The following is a 12621-nucleotide window of genomic DNA, read 5'->3' as shown; positions in this document are numbered from 1 at the left end:
GGTGAGAAACAGAGGGTGAGAAACAGAGGGTCTGACACAGAGGGGCTGAAACAGAGTGTCTGAAACAGAGGGTCTGAAGGAGAGGGTCCGAAACAGAGGGCGAGAAACAGAGGGCGAGGAACAGAGGGTCTGAAACAGAGGGACTGAAACAGAGGGCGCGAAACAGAGGGTCTGAAACAGAGGGTCTGACACAGAGGTTCTGAAACAGAGTGTCTGAAACAGAGGGTCTGAAGGAGAGGGTGAGAAACAGAGGGTCTGAAACAGAGGGTCTGAAACAGAGGGTCTGAAACAGAGGGCGAGAAACAGTGGGTCTGAAACAGTGGGTCTGAAACAGAGGGCGAGAAACAGAGGGCGAGAAACAGAGGCTCTGAAACAGAGGGGCTGAAACAGAGGGCGAGAAACAGAGGGTCTGAAACAGAGGGCGAGAAACAGAGGGTCTGAAACAGAGGGCGAGAAACTGAGGGCGAGAAACAGAGGGGCTGAAACAGAGGGTCTGAAACAGAGGGGCTGAAACAGATGGCGAGAAACAGAGGGCCTGAAACAGAGGGTCTGAAACAGAGGGTGTGAAACAGAGGGTCTGAAACAGAGGGCGAGAAACAGAGGGTCTGAAAGAGAGGGTCTGAAACAGAGGGTCTGAAACAGAGGGTCTGAAACAGAGGGCGAGAAACAGAGGGCGAGGAACAGAGGGTCTGAAACAGAGGGTCTGAAACAGAGGGTGAGAAACAGAGGGTGAGAAACAGAGGGTCTGACACAGAGGGGCTGAAACAGAGTGTCTGAAACAGAGGGTCTGAAGGAGAGGGTGAGAAACAGAGGGTCTGAAACAGAGGGTCTGAAACAGAGAGTCTGAAACAGAGGGCGAGAAACAGAGGGTCTGAAACAGAGCGTCTGAAACAGAGGGCGAGAAACAGGGCGAGAAACAGCGGCTCTGAAACAGAGGGGCTGAAACAGAGGGCGAGAAACAGAGGGTCTGAAACAGAGGGCGAGAAACAGAGGGTCTGAAACAGAGGGCGAGAAACAGAGGGTCTGAAACAGACGGTCTGAAACAGGGTCTTAAACAGAGGGCGAGAAACAGAGGGTCTGAAACAGAGGGTCTGAAACAGAGCGTCTGAAACAGAGGGCGAGAAACAGAGGGTCTGAACCAGAGGGCTAGGAACAGAGGGTCTGAAACAGAGGGGCTGAAACAGAGGGCGCGAAACAGAGGGCGAGAAACACAGAGTCTGAAACAGAGGGGCTGAAACAGAGGGCGAAAAACAGAGGGTCTGAAACAGAGAGCGAGAAACTGAGGGCGAGAAACAGAGGGGCTGAAATAGAGGATCTGAAACAGAGGGGCTGAAACAGAGTGCGAGAAACAGAGGGCGAGAAACAGAGCGCGAGAAACAGAGGGTGAGAAACAGAGGGCGAGAAACAGAGGGCGCGAAACAGAGGGTGCGAAACAGAGGGTCTGAAACAGAAGGTCTGAAACAGAGGGTCTGAAACAGAGGGCGAGAAACAGAGGGCCTGAAACAGAGGATCTGAAACAGAGGGTCTGAAATAGAGGGTCTGAAACAGAGGGCGAGAAACAGAGGGCGAGGAACAGAGGGTCTGAAACAGAGGGACTGAAACAGGGGGCGCGAAACAGAGGGTCTGAAACAGAGGGTCTGACACAGAGGGTCTGAAACAGAGTGTCTGAAACAGAGGGTCTGAAGGAGAGGGTGAGAAACAGAGGGTCTGAAACAGAGGGTCTGAAACAGAGGGTCTGAAACAGAGGGCGAGAAACAGAGGGCGAGAAACAGAGGCTCTGAAACAGAGGGGCTGAAACAGAGGGCGAGAAACAGAGGGTCTGAAACAGAGGGCGAGAAACTGAGGGCGAGAAACAAAGGGGCTGAAACAGAGGGTCTGAAACAGAGGGGCTGAAACAGATGGCGAGAAACAGAGGGCCTGAAACAGAGGGTCTGAAACAGAGGGTCTGAAACAGAGGGTCTGAAACAGAGTGCGAGAAACAGAGGGCGAGAAACAGAGGGTGAGAAACAGAGGGGGAGAAACAGAGGGCGCGAAACAGAGGGTCTGAAACAGATGGCGAGAAACAGAGGGCCTGAAACAGAGGGTCTGAAACAGAGGGTCTGATACAGAGGGTCTGAAACAGAGGGTCTGAAAGAGAGGGTCTGAAACAGAGGGTCTGAAACATAGGGTCTGAAATAGAGGGCGAGAAACAGATGGCGAGGAATAGGGGGTCTGAAACAGAGGGTCTGAAACAGAGGGTGAGAAACAGAGGGCGAGGAACAGAGGGTCTGACACAGAGGGTCTGAAACAGAGGGTCTGAAGCAGAGGGCGAGAAAAAGATGGTCTGAAACAGAGGGTCTGAAACAGAGAGTCTGAAACAGAGGGTCTGAAGCAGAGGGCGAGAAACAAAGGGTCTGAAACAGAGGGCGAGAAACAGAGGGCGAGAAACAGAGGGTCTGAAACAGAGGGGCTGAAACAGAGGGCGAGAAACAGAGGGTCTGAAACAGAGGGTCTGAAACAGAGGGTCTAAAGCAGAGGGCGAGAAACAGAGGGTCTGAAACAGAGGGTCTGAAACAGAGGGTCTGAAACAGAGGGGCTGAAACAGAGGGCGAGAAACAGAGGGTCTGAAACAGAGGGTCTGAAACAGAGGGTCTGAAACAGAGGGCGAGAAACAGAAGGTCTGAAACAGAGGGCTAGGAACAGAGGGTCTGAAACAGAGGGGCTGAAACAGAGACCGCGAAATAGAGGGTCTTAAACAGAGGGTCTGACACAGAGGGTCTGAAACAGAGGGTCTGAAACAGAGGGTCTGAATTAGAGGGTCTGAAACAGAGGGCGAGAAACACAGAGTCTGAAACAGAGGGGCTGAAACAGAGGGCGAAAAACAGAGGGTCTGAAACAGAGAGCGAGAAACTGAGGGCGAGAAACAGAGGGGCTGAAACAGAGGGTCTGAAACAGAGGGGCTGAAACAGAGTGCGAGAAACAGAGGGCGAGAAACAGAGCGCGAGAAACAGAGGGTGAGAAACAGAGGGCGAGAAACAGAGGGCGCGAAACAGAGGGCGCGAAACAGAGGGTCTGAAACAGAAGGTCTGAAACAGAGGGTCTGAAACAGAGGGCGAGAAACAGAGGTCCTGAAACAGAGGATCTGAAACAGAGGGTCTGAAATAGAGGGTCTGAAACAGAGAGCGAGAAACAGAGGGCGAGGAACAGAGGGTCTGAAACAGAGGGACTGAAACAGAGGGCGCGAAACAGAGGGTCTGAAACAGAGGGTCTGACACAGAGGGTCTGAAACAGAGTGTCTGAAACATGGTCTGAAGGAGAGGGTGAGAAACAGAGGGTCTGAAACAGAGGGTCTGAAACAGAGGGTCTGAAACAGAGGGCGAGAAACAGAGGGTCTGAAACAGAGGGTCTGAAACAGAGGGCGAGAAACAGAAGGCGAGAAACAGAGGCTCTGAAACAGAGGGGATGAAACAGAGGGCGAGAAACAGAGTGTCTGAAACAGAGGGCGAGAAACAGAGGGTCTGAAACAGAGGGCGAGAAACAGAGGGTCTGAAACAGACGGTCTTAAACAGAGGGTCTTAAACAGAGGGCGAGAAACAGACGGTCTGAAACAGAGGGTCTGAAACAGAGGGTCTGAAACAGAGGGCGAGAAACAGAGGGTCTGAAACAGAGGGCTAGGAACAGAGGGTCTGAAACAGAAGGGCTGAAACAGAGGGCGCGAAACAGAGGGTCTTAAACAGAGGGTCTGACACAGAGGGTCTGAAAAAGAGGGTCTGAATCAGAGTGTCTGAAATAGAGGGTCTGAAACAGAGGGCGAGAAACACAGAGTCTGAAACAGAGGGGCTGAAACAGAGGGCGAAAAACAGAGGGTCTGAAACAGAGAGCGAGAAACTGAGGGCGAGAAACAGAGGGGCTGAAACAGAGGGTCTGAAACAGAGGGGCTGAAACAGTGTGCGAGAAACAGAGGGCGAGAAACAGAGCGCGAGAAACAGAGGGCGAGAAACAGAGGGCGCGAAACAGAGGGCGCGAAACAGAGGGCCCGAAACAGAGGTTCTGAAACAGAAGGTCTGAAACAGAGGGTCTGAAACAGAGGGCGAGAAACAGAGGGCCTGAAACAGAGGATCTGAAACAGAGGGTCTGAAATAGAGGGTCCGAAACAGAGGGTCTGAAACAGAGGGTGTGACACAGCGGGTCTGAAACAGAGTGGCTGAAACAGAGGGTCTGAAGGAGAGGGTGAGAAACAGAGGGTCTGAAACAGAGGGTCTGAAACAGAGGGCGAGAAACAGAGGGTCTGAAACAGAGGGTCTGAAACAGAGGGCGAGAAACAGAGGGCGAGAAACAGAGGCTCTGAAACAGAGGGGCTGAAACAGAGGGCGAGAAACAGAGGGTCTGAAACAGAGGGCGAGAAACAGAGGGTCTGAAACAGAGGGCGAGAAACTGAGGGCGAGAAACAGAGGGGCTGAAACAGAGGGTCTGAAGCAGAGGGGCTGAAACAGAGGGTCTGAAACAGAGGGGCTGAAACAGATGGCGAGAAACAGAAGGCCTGAAACAGAGGGTCTGAAACAGAGGGTCTGAAACAGAGGGTCTGAAACAGAGGGCGAGAAACAGAGGGTCTGAAAGAGGGGGTCTGAAACAGAGGGTCTGAAACAGAGGGTCTGAAACAGAGGGCGAGAAACAGAGGGCGAGGAACAGAGGGTCTGAAACAGAGGGTCTGAAACAAAGGGTGAGAAACAGAGGGCGAGAAACAGAGGGTCTGACACAGAGGGGCTGAAACAGAGGGTGAGAAACAGAGGGTCTGAAACAGAGGGTCTGAAACAGAGGGTCTAAAGCAGAGGGCGAGAAACAGAGGGTCTGAAACAGAGGGTCTGAAACAGAGGGTCTGAAACAGAGGGGCTGAAACAGAAGGCGAGAAACAGAGGGTCTGAAACAGAGGGTCTGAAACAGAGGGTCTGAAACAGAGGGCGAGAAACAGAGGGTCTGAAACAGAGGGTCTGAAGCAGAGGGCGAGAAGAAGAGGGTCTGAAACAGAGGGTCTGAAACAGAGAGTCTGAAACAGACGGTCTGAAGCAGAGGGCGAGAAACAGAGGGTCTGAAACAGAGGGCGAGAAACAGAGGGCGAGAAACAGAGGGTCTGAAACAGAGGGGCTGAAACAGAGGGCGAGAAACAGAGGGTCTGAAACAGAGGGTCTGAAACAGAGGGTCTGAAACAGAGGGGCTGAAACAGAGGGCGAGAAACAGAGGGTCTGAAACAGAGGGTCTGAAACAGAGGGCGAGAAACAGAGGGTCTGAAACAGAGGGCTAGGAACAGAGGGTCTGAAACAGAGGGGCTGAAACAGAGGGCGCAAAACAGAGGGTCTTAAACAGAGGGTCTGACACAGAGGGTCTGAAACAGACGGTCTGAAACAGAGGGTCTGAAATAGAGGGTCTGAAACAGAGGGCGAGAAACACAGAGTCTGAAACAGAGGGGCTGAAACAGAGGGCGAAAAACAGAGGGTCTGAAACAGAGGGCGAGAAACTGAGGGCGAGAAACAGAGGGGCTGAAACAGAGGGTCTGAAACAGAGGGGCTGAAACAGAGTGCGAGAAACAGAGGGCGAGAAACAGAGCGCGAGAAACAGAGGGTGAGAAACAGAGGGCGAGAAACAGAGGGCGCGAAACAGAGGGTGCGAAACAGAGGGTCTGAAACAGAAGGTCTGAAACAGAGGGTCTGAAACAGAGGGCGAGAAACAGAGGGCCTGAAACAGAGGATCTGAAACAGAGGGTCTGGAATAGAGGGTCTGAAACAGAGGGCGAGAAACAGAGGGCGAGGAACAGAGGGTCTGAAACAGAGAGCGAGAAACTGAGGGCGAGAAACAGAGGGGCTGAAATAGAGGATCTGAAACAGAGGGGCTGAAACAGAGTGCGAGAAACAGAGGGCGAGAAACAGAGCGCGAGAAACAGAGGGTGAGAAACAGAGGGCGAGAAACAGAGGGCGCGAAACAGAGGGTGCGAAACAGAGGGTCTGAAACAGAAGGTCTGAAACAGAGGGTCTGAAACAGAGGGCGAGAAACAGAGGGCCTGAAACAGAGGATCTGAAACAGAGGGTCTGAAATAGAGGGTCTGAAACAGAGGGCGAGAAACAGAGGGCGAGGAACAGAGGGTCTGAAACAGAGGGACTGAAACAGGGGGCGCGAAACAGAGGGTCTGAAACAGAGGGTCTGACACAGAGGGTCTGAAACAGAGTGTCTGAAACAGAGGGTCTGAAGGAGAGGGTGAGAAACAGAGGGTCTGAAACAGAGGGTCTGAAACAGAGGGTCTGAAACAGAGGGCGAGAAACAGAGGGCGAGAAACAGAGGCTCTGAAACAGAGGGGCTGAAACAGAGGGCGAGAAACAGAGGGTCTGAAACAGAGGGCGAGAAACTGAGGGCGAGAAACAAAGGGGCTGAAACAGAGGGTCTGAAACAGAGGGGCTGAAACAGATGGCGAGAAACAGAGGGCCTGAAACAGAGGGTCTGAAACAGAGGGTCTGAAACAGAGGGTCTGAAACAGAGTGCGAGAAACAGAGGGCGAGAAACAGAGGGTGAGAAACAGAGGGGGAGAAACAGAGGGCGCGAAACAGAGGGTCTGAAACAGAGGGTCTGAAACAGAGGGTCTGAAACAGATGGCGAGAAACAGAGGGCCTGAAACAGAGGGTCTGAAACAGAGGGTCTGATACAGAGGGTCTGAAACAGAGGGTCTGAAAGAGAGGGTCTGAAACAGAGGGTCTGAAACATAGGGTCTGAAATAGAGGGCGAGAAACAGATGGCGAGGAATAGGGGGTCTGAAACAGAGGGTCTGAAACAGAGGGTGAGAAACAGAGGGCGAGGAACAGAGGGTCTGACACAGAGGGTCTGAAACAGAGGGTCTGAAGCAGAGGGCGAGAAAAAGATGGTCTGAAACAGAGGGTCTGAAACAGAGAGTCTGAAACAGAGGGTCTGAAGCAGAGGGCGAGAAACAAAGGGTCTGAAACAGAGGGCGAGAAACAGAGGGCGAGAAACAGAGGGTCTGAAACAGAGGGGCTGAAACAGAGGGCGAGAAACAGAGGGTCTGAAACAGAGGGTCTGAAACAGAGGGTCTAAAGCAGAGGGCGAGAAACAGAGGGTCTGAAACAGAGGGTCTGAAACAGAGGGTCTGAAACAGAGGGGCTGAAACAGAGGGCGAGAAACAGAGGGTCTGAAACAGAGGGTCTGAAACAGAGGGTCTGAAACAGAGGGCGAGAAACAGAAGGTCTGAAACAGAGGGCTAGGAACAGAGGGTCTGAAACAGAGGGGCTGAAACAGAGACCGCGAAATAGAGGGTCTTAAACAGAGGGTCTGACACAGAGGGTCTGAAACAGAGGGTCTGAAACAGAGGGTCTGAATTAGAGGGTCTGAAACAGAGGGCGAGAAACACAGAGTCTGAAACAGAGGGGCTGAAACAGAGGGCGAGAAACAGAGGGTCTGAAACAGAGAGCGAGAAACTGAGGGCGAGAAACAGAGGGGCTGAAACAGAGGGTCTGAAACAGAGGGGCTGAAACAGAGTGCGAGAAACAGAGGGCGAGAAACAGAGCGCGAGAAACAGAGGGTGAGAAACAGAGGGCGAGAAACAGAGGGCGCGAAACAGAGGGCGCGAAACAGAGGGTCTGAAACAGAAGGTCTGAAACAGAGGGTCTGAAACAGAGGGCGAGAAACAGAGGTCCTGAAACAGAGGATCTGAAACAGAGGGTCTGAAATAGAGGGTCTGAAACAGAGGGCGAGAAACAGAGGGCGAGGAACAGAGGGTCTGAAACAGAGGGACTGAAACAGAGGGCGCGAAACAGAGGGTCTGAAACAGAGGGTCTGACACAGAGGGTCTGAAACAGAGTGTCTGAAACATGGTCTGAAGGAGAGGGTGAGAAACAGAGGGTCTGAAACAGAGGGTCTGAAACAGAGGGCGAGAAACAGAGGGTCTGAAACAGAGGGTCTGAAACAGAGGGCGAGAAACAGAAGGCGAGAAACAGAGGCTCTGAAACAGAGGGGATGAAACAGAGGGCGAGAAACAGAGTGTCTGAAACAGAGGGCGAGAAACAGAGGGTCTGAAACAGAGGGCGAGAAACAGAGGGTCTGAAACAGACGGTCTTAAACAGAGGGTCTTAAACAGAGGGCGAGAAACAGACGGTCTGAAACAGAGGGTCTGAAACAGAGGGTCTGAAACAGAGGGCGAGAAACAGAGGGTCTGAAACAGAGGGCTAGGAACAGAGGGTCTGAAACAGAGGGGCTGAAACAGAGGGCGCGAAACAGAGGGTCTTAAACAGAGGGTCTGACACAGAGGGTCTGAAAAAGAGGGTCTGAATCAGAGTGTCTGAAATAGAGGGTCTGAAACAGAGGGCGAGAAACACAGAGTCTGAAACAGAGGGGCTGAAACAGAGGGCGAAAAACAGAGGGTCTGAAACAGAGAGCGAGAAACTGAGGGCGAGAAACAGAGGGGCTGAAACAGAGGGTCTGAAACAGAGGGGCTGAAACAGTGTGCGAGAAACAGAGGGCGAGAAACAGAGCGCGAGAAACAGAGGGCGAGAAACAGAGGGCGCGAAACAGAGGGCGCGAAACAGAGGGCCTGAAACAGAGGTTCTGAAACAGAAGGTCTGAAACAGAGGGTCTGAAACAGAGGGCGAGAAACAGAGGGCCTGAAACAGAGGATCTGAAACAGAGGGTCTGAAATAGAGGGTCCGAAACAGAGGGTCTGAAACAGAGGGTGTGACACAGCGGGTCTGAAACAGAGTGGCTGAAACAGAGGGTCTGAAGGAGAGGGTGAGAAACAGAGGGTCTGAAACAGAGGGTCTGAAACAGAGGGCGAGAAACAGAGGGTCTGAAACAGAGGGTCTGAAACAGAGGGCGAGAAACAGAGGGCGAGAAACAGAGGCTCTGAAACAGAGGGGCTGAAACAGAGGGCGAGAAACAGAGGGTCTGAAACAGAGGGCGAGAAACAGAGGGTCTGAAACAGAGGGCGAGAAACTGATGGCGAGAAACAGAGGGGCTGAAACAGAGGGTCTGAAGCAGAGGGGCTGAAACAGAGGGTCTGAAACAGAGGGGCTGAAACAGATGGCGAGAAACAGAAGGCCTGAAACAGAGGGTCTGAAACAGAGGGTCTGAAACAGAGGGTCTGAAACAGAGGGCGAGAAACAGAGGGTCTGAAAGAGAGGGTCTGAAACAGAGGGTCTGAAACAGAGGGTCTGAAACAGAGGGCGAGAAACAGAGGGCGAGGAACAGAGGGTCTGAAACAGAGGGTCTGAAACAGAGGGTGAGAAACAGAGGGCGAGAAACAGAGGGTCTGACACAGAGGGGCTGAAACAGAGGGCGAGAAACAGAGGGTCTGAAACAGAGGGTCTGAAACAGAGGGTCTAAAGCAGAGGGCGAGAAACAGAGGGTCTGAAACAGAGGGTCTGAAACAGAGGGTCTGAAACAGAGGGGCTGAAACAGAAGGCGAGAAACAGAGGGTCTGAAACAGAGGGTCTGAAACAGAGGGTCTGAAACAGAGGGCGAGAAATAGAGGGTCTGAAACAGAGGGTCTGAAGCAGAGGGCGAGAAGAAGAGGGTCTGAAACAGAGGGTCTGAAACAGAGAGTCTGAAACAGACGGTCTGAAGCAGACGGCGAGAAACAGAGGGTCTGAAACAGAGGGCGAGAAACAGAGGGCGAGAAACAGAGGGTCTGAAACAGAGGGGCTGAAACAGAGGGCGAGAAACAGAGGGTCTGAAACAGAGGGTCTGAAACAGAGGGTCTGAAACAGAGGGGCTGAAACAGAGGGCGAGAAACAGAGGGTCTGAAACAGAGGGTCTGAAACAGAGGGCGAGAAACAGAGGGTCTGAAACAGAGGGCTAGGAACAGAGGGTCTGAAACAGAGGGGCTGAAACAGAGGGCGCAAAACAGAGGGTCTTAAACAGAGGGTCTGACACAGAGGGTCTGAAACAGACGGTCTGAAACAGAGGGTCTGAAATAGAGGGTCTGAAACAGAGGGCGAGAAACACAGAGTCTGAAACAGAGGGGCTGAAACAGAGGGCGAAAAACAGAGGGTCTGAAACAGAGTGCGAGAAACTGAGGGCGAGAAACAGAGGGGCTGAAACAGAGGGTCTGAAACAGAGGGGCTGAAACAGAGTGCGAGAAACAGAGGGCGAGAAACAGAGCGCGAGAAACAGAGGGTGAGAAACAGAGGGCGAGAAACAGAGGGCGCGAAACAGAGGGCGCGAAACAGAGGGTCTGAAACAGAAGGTCTGAAACAGAGGGTCTGAAACAGAGGGCGAGAAACAGAGGGCCTGAAACAGAGGATCTGAAACAGAGGGTCTGGAATAGAGGGTCTGAAACAGAGGGCGAGAAACAGAGGGCGAGGAACAGAGGGTCTGAAACAGAGGGGCTGAAACAGAGGGCGCGAAACAGAGGGTCTGAAACAGAGGGTCTGAAACAGAGGGTCTGACACATAGGGTCTGAAGCAGAGGGTGAGAAACAGAGGGTCTGAAACAGAGGGTCTGAAACAGAGGGCGAGAAACAGAGGGCGAGAAACAGAGGCTCTGAAACAGAGGGGCTGAAACAGAGGGCGAGAAACAGAGGGTCTGAAACAGAGGGCGAGAAACAGAGGGTCTGAAACAGAGGGGCTGAAACAGAGGGCGAGAAACAGAGGGTGAGATACAGAGGGTCTGAAACAGAGGGCGAAAAACAGAGGGCAAGAAACAGAGGGTCTGAAACAGAGGGTCTAAAACAGAGTGTCTGAAGCAGAGGGCGAGAAACAGAGTGTCTGAAACAGAGGGTCTGAAACAGAGGGTCTGAATCAGAGGGCGAGAAACAGAGGGCGAGAAACAGAGGGTCTGAAACAGAGGGTCTGAAACAGAGGGCGAGAAACAGAGGGCGAGAAACAGAGAGCGAGAAGCAGAGGGTGAGAAACAGAGGGCGAGAAACAGAGGGTGAGAAACAGAGGGTCTGAAACAGAGGGGCTGAAACAGAGGGCGAGAAAGAGAGGGTCTTAAACAGAGTGCGAGAAACAGAGGGTCTGAAACAGAGGGTCTGAAACAGAGGGGCTGAAACAGAGGGCGAGAAACAGAGTGCGAGGAACAGAGGGCGAGGAACAGAGGATCTGAAACAGAGGGGCTGAAACAGAGGGCGCGAAACAGAGGGACTGAAACAGAGGGTCTGACACAGAGGGTCTGAAACAGAGGGTCTGAAGCAGAGGGCGAGAAACAGAGGGTCAGAAACAGAGGGTCTGAAACAGAGGGTCTGAAACAAAGGGCGAGAAACAGAGGGTCTAAAACAAAGGGTCTGAAACAGAGGGCGAGAAACAGAGGGCGAGAAACAGAGGGTCTGAAACAGAGGGGCTGAAACAGAGGGCGAGAAACAGAGGGTCTGAAACAGAGGGGCTGAAACAGAGGGTCTGAAACAGTGGGGCTGAAACAGAGGGCGCGAAACAGAGGGTCTGAAACAGAGGGTCTGAAACAGAGGGTCTGACACAGAGAGTCTGAAACAGAGGGTCTGAAACAGAGGGTCTGCAGCAGAGGGCGAGAAACAGAGGGTCTGAAACAGAGGGTCTGAAACAGAGGGTCTGAAACAGAGGGCGAGAAACAGAGGGTCAGAAACAGAGGGTCTGAAACAGAGGGCGAGAAACAGAGGGTCTGAAACAGAGGGTCTGAAACAGAGGGTCTGAAACAGAGGGGCTGAAATAGAGGGCGAGAAACAGAGGGCGAGAAACAGAGGGTCTGAAACAGAGGTGCTGAAACAGAGGGCGAGAAACAGAGGGCGAGGAACAGAGGGGATGAAACAGAGGGGCCGAAACAGTGGGGCTGAAACAGTGGGAGAGAAACAGAGGGGCTGAAACAGAGGGGCTGAAACAGAGGGTCTGAAACAGAGAGCGAGAAACAGAGGGTTTGAAACAGAGGGCGCGAAACAGAGGGCGCGAAAGAGAGGGTCTGAAACAGAGGGTCTGAAACAGAGGGCGAGAAACAGAGGGTCTGAAACAGAGGGTCTGAAACAGAGGGGCTGAAACAGAGGGCGAGAAACAGAGGGTCTGAAACAGAGGGTCTGAAACAGAGGGGCTGAAACAGAGGGCGAGAAACAGAGTGCGAGGAACAGAGGGCGAGGAACAGAGGATCTGAAACAGAGGGGCTGAAACAGAGGGCGCGAAACAGAGGGACTGAAACAGAGGGTCTGACACAGAGGGTCTGAAACAGAGGGTCTGAAGCAGAGGGCGAGAAACAGAGGGTCAGAAACAGAGGGTCTGAAACAGAGGGTCTGAAACAAAGGGCCAGAAACAGAGGGTCTAAAACAGAGGGTCTGAAACAGAGGGCGAGAAACAGAGGGCGAGAAACAGAGGGTCTGAAACAGAGGGGCTGAAACAGAGGGCGAGAAACAGAGGGTCTGAAACAGAGGGGCTGAAACAGAGGGTCTGAAACAGAGGGGCTGAAACAGAGGGTCTGAAACAGATGGTCTGACACAGAGAGTCTGAAACAGAGGGTCTGAAACAGAGGGTCTGCAGCAGAGGGCGAGAAACAGAGGGTCTGAAACAGAGGGTCTGAAACAGAGGGTCTGAAACAGAGGGCGAGAAACAGAGGGTCAGAAACAGAGGGTCTGAAACAGAGGGCGAGAAACAGAGGGTCTGAAACAGAGGGTCTGAAACAGAGGGTCTGAAACAGAGG

The sequence above is a fragment of the Chiloscyllium punctatum genome, chromosome 37 (genome assembly GCF_047496795.1).
Source record: "Chiloscyllium punctatum isolate Juve2018m chromosome 37, sChiPun1.3, whole genome shotgun sequence".
In the NCBI taxonomy this organism is placed as follows: Eukaryota; Metazoa; Chordata; class Chondrichthyes; order Orectolobiformes; family Hemiscylliidae; genus Chiloscyllium; species Chiloscyllium punctatum.
This window is presented reverse-complemented; position numbering follows the sequence as displayed.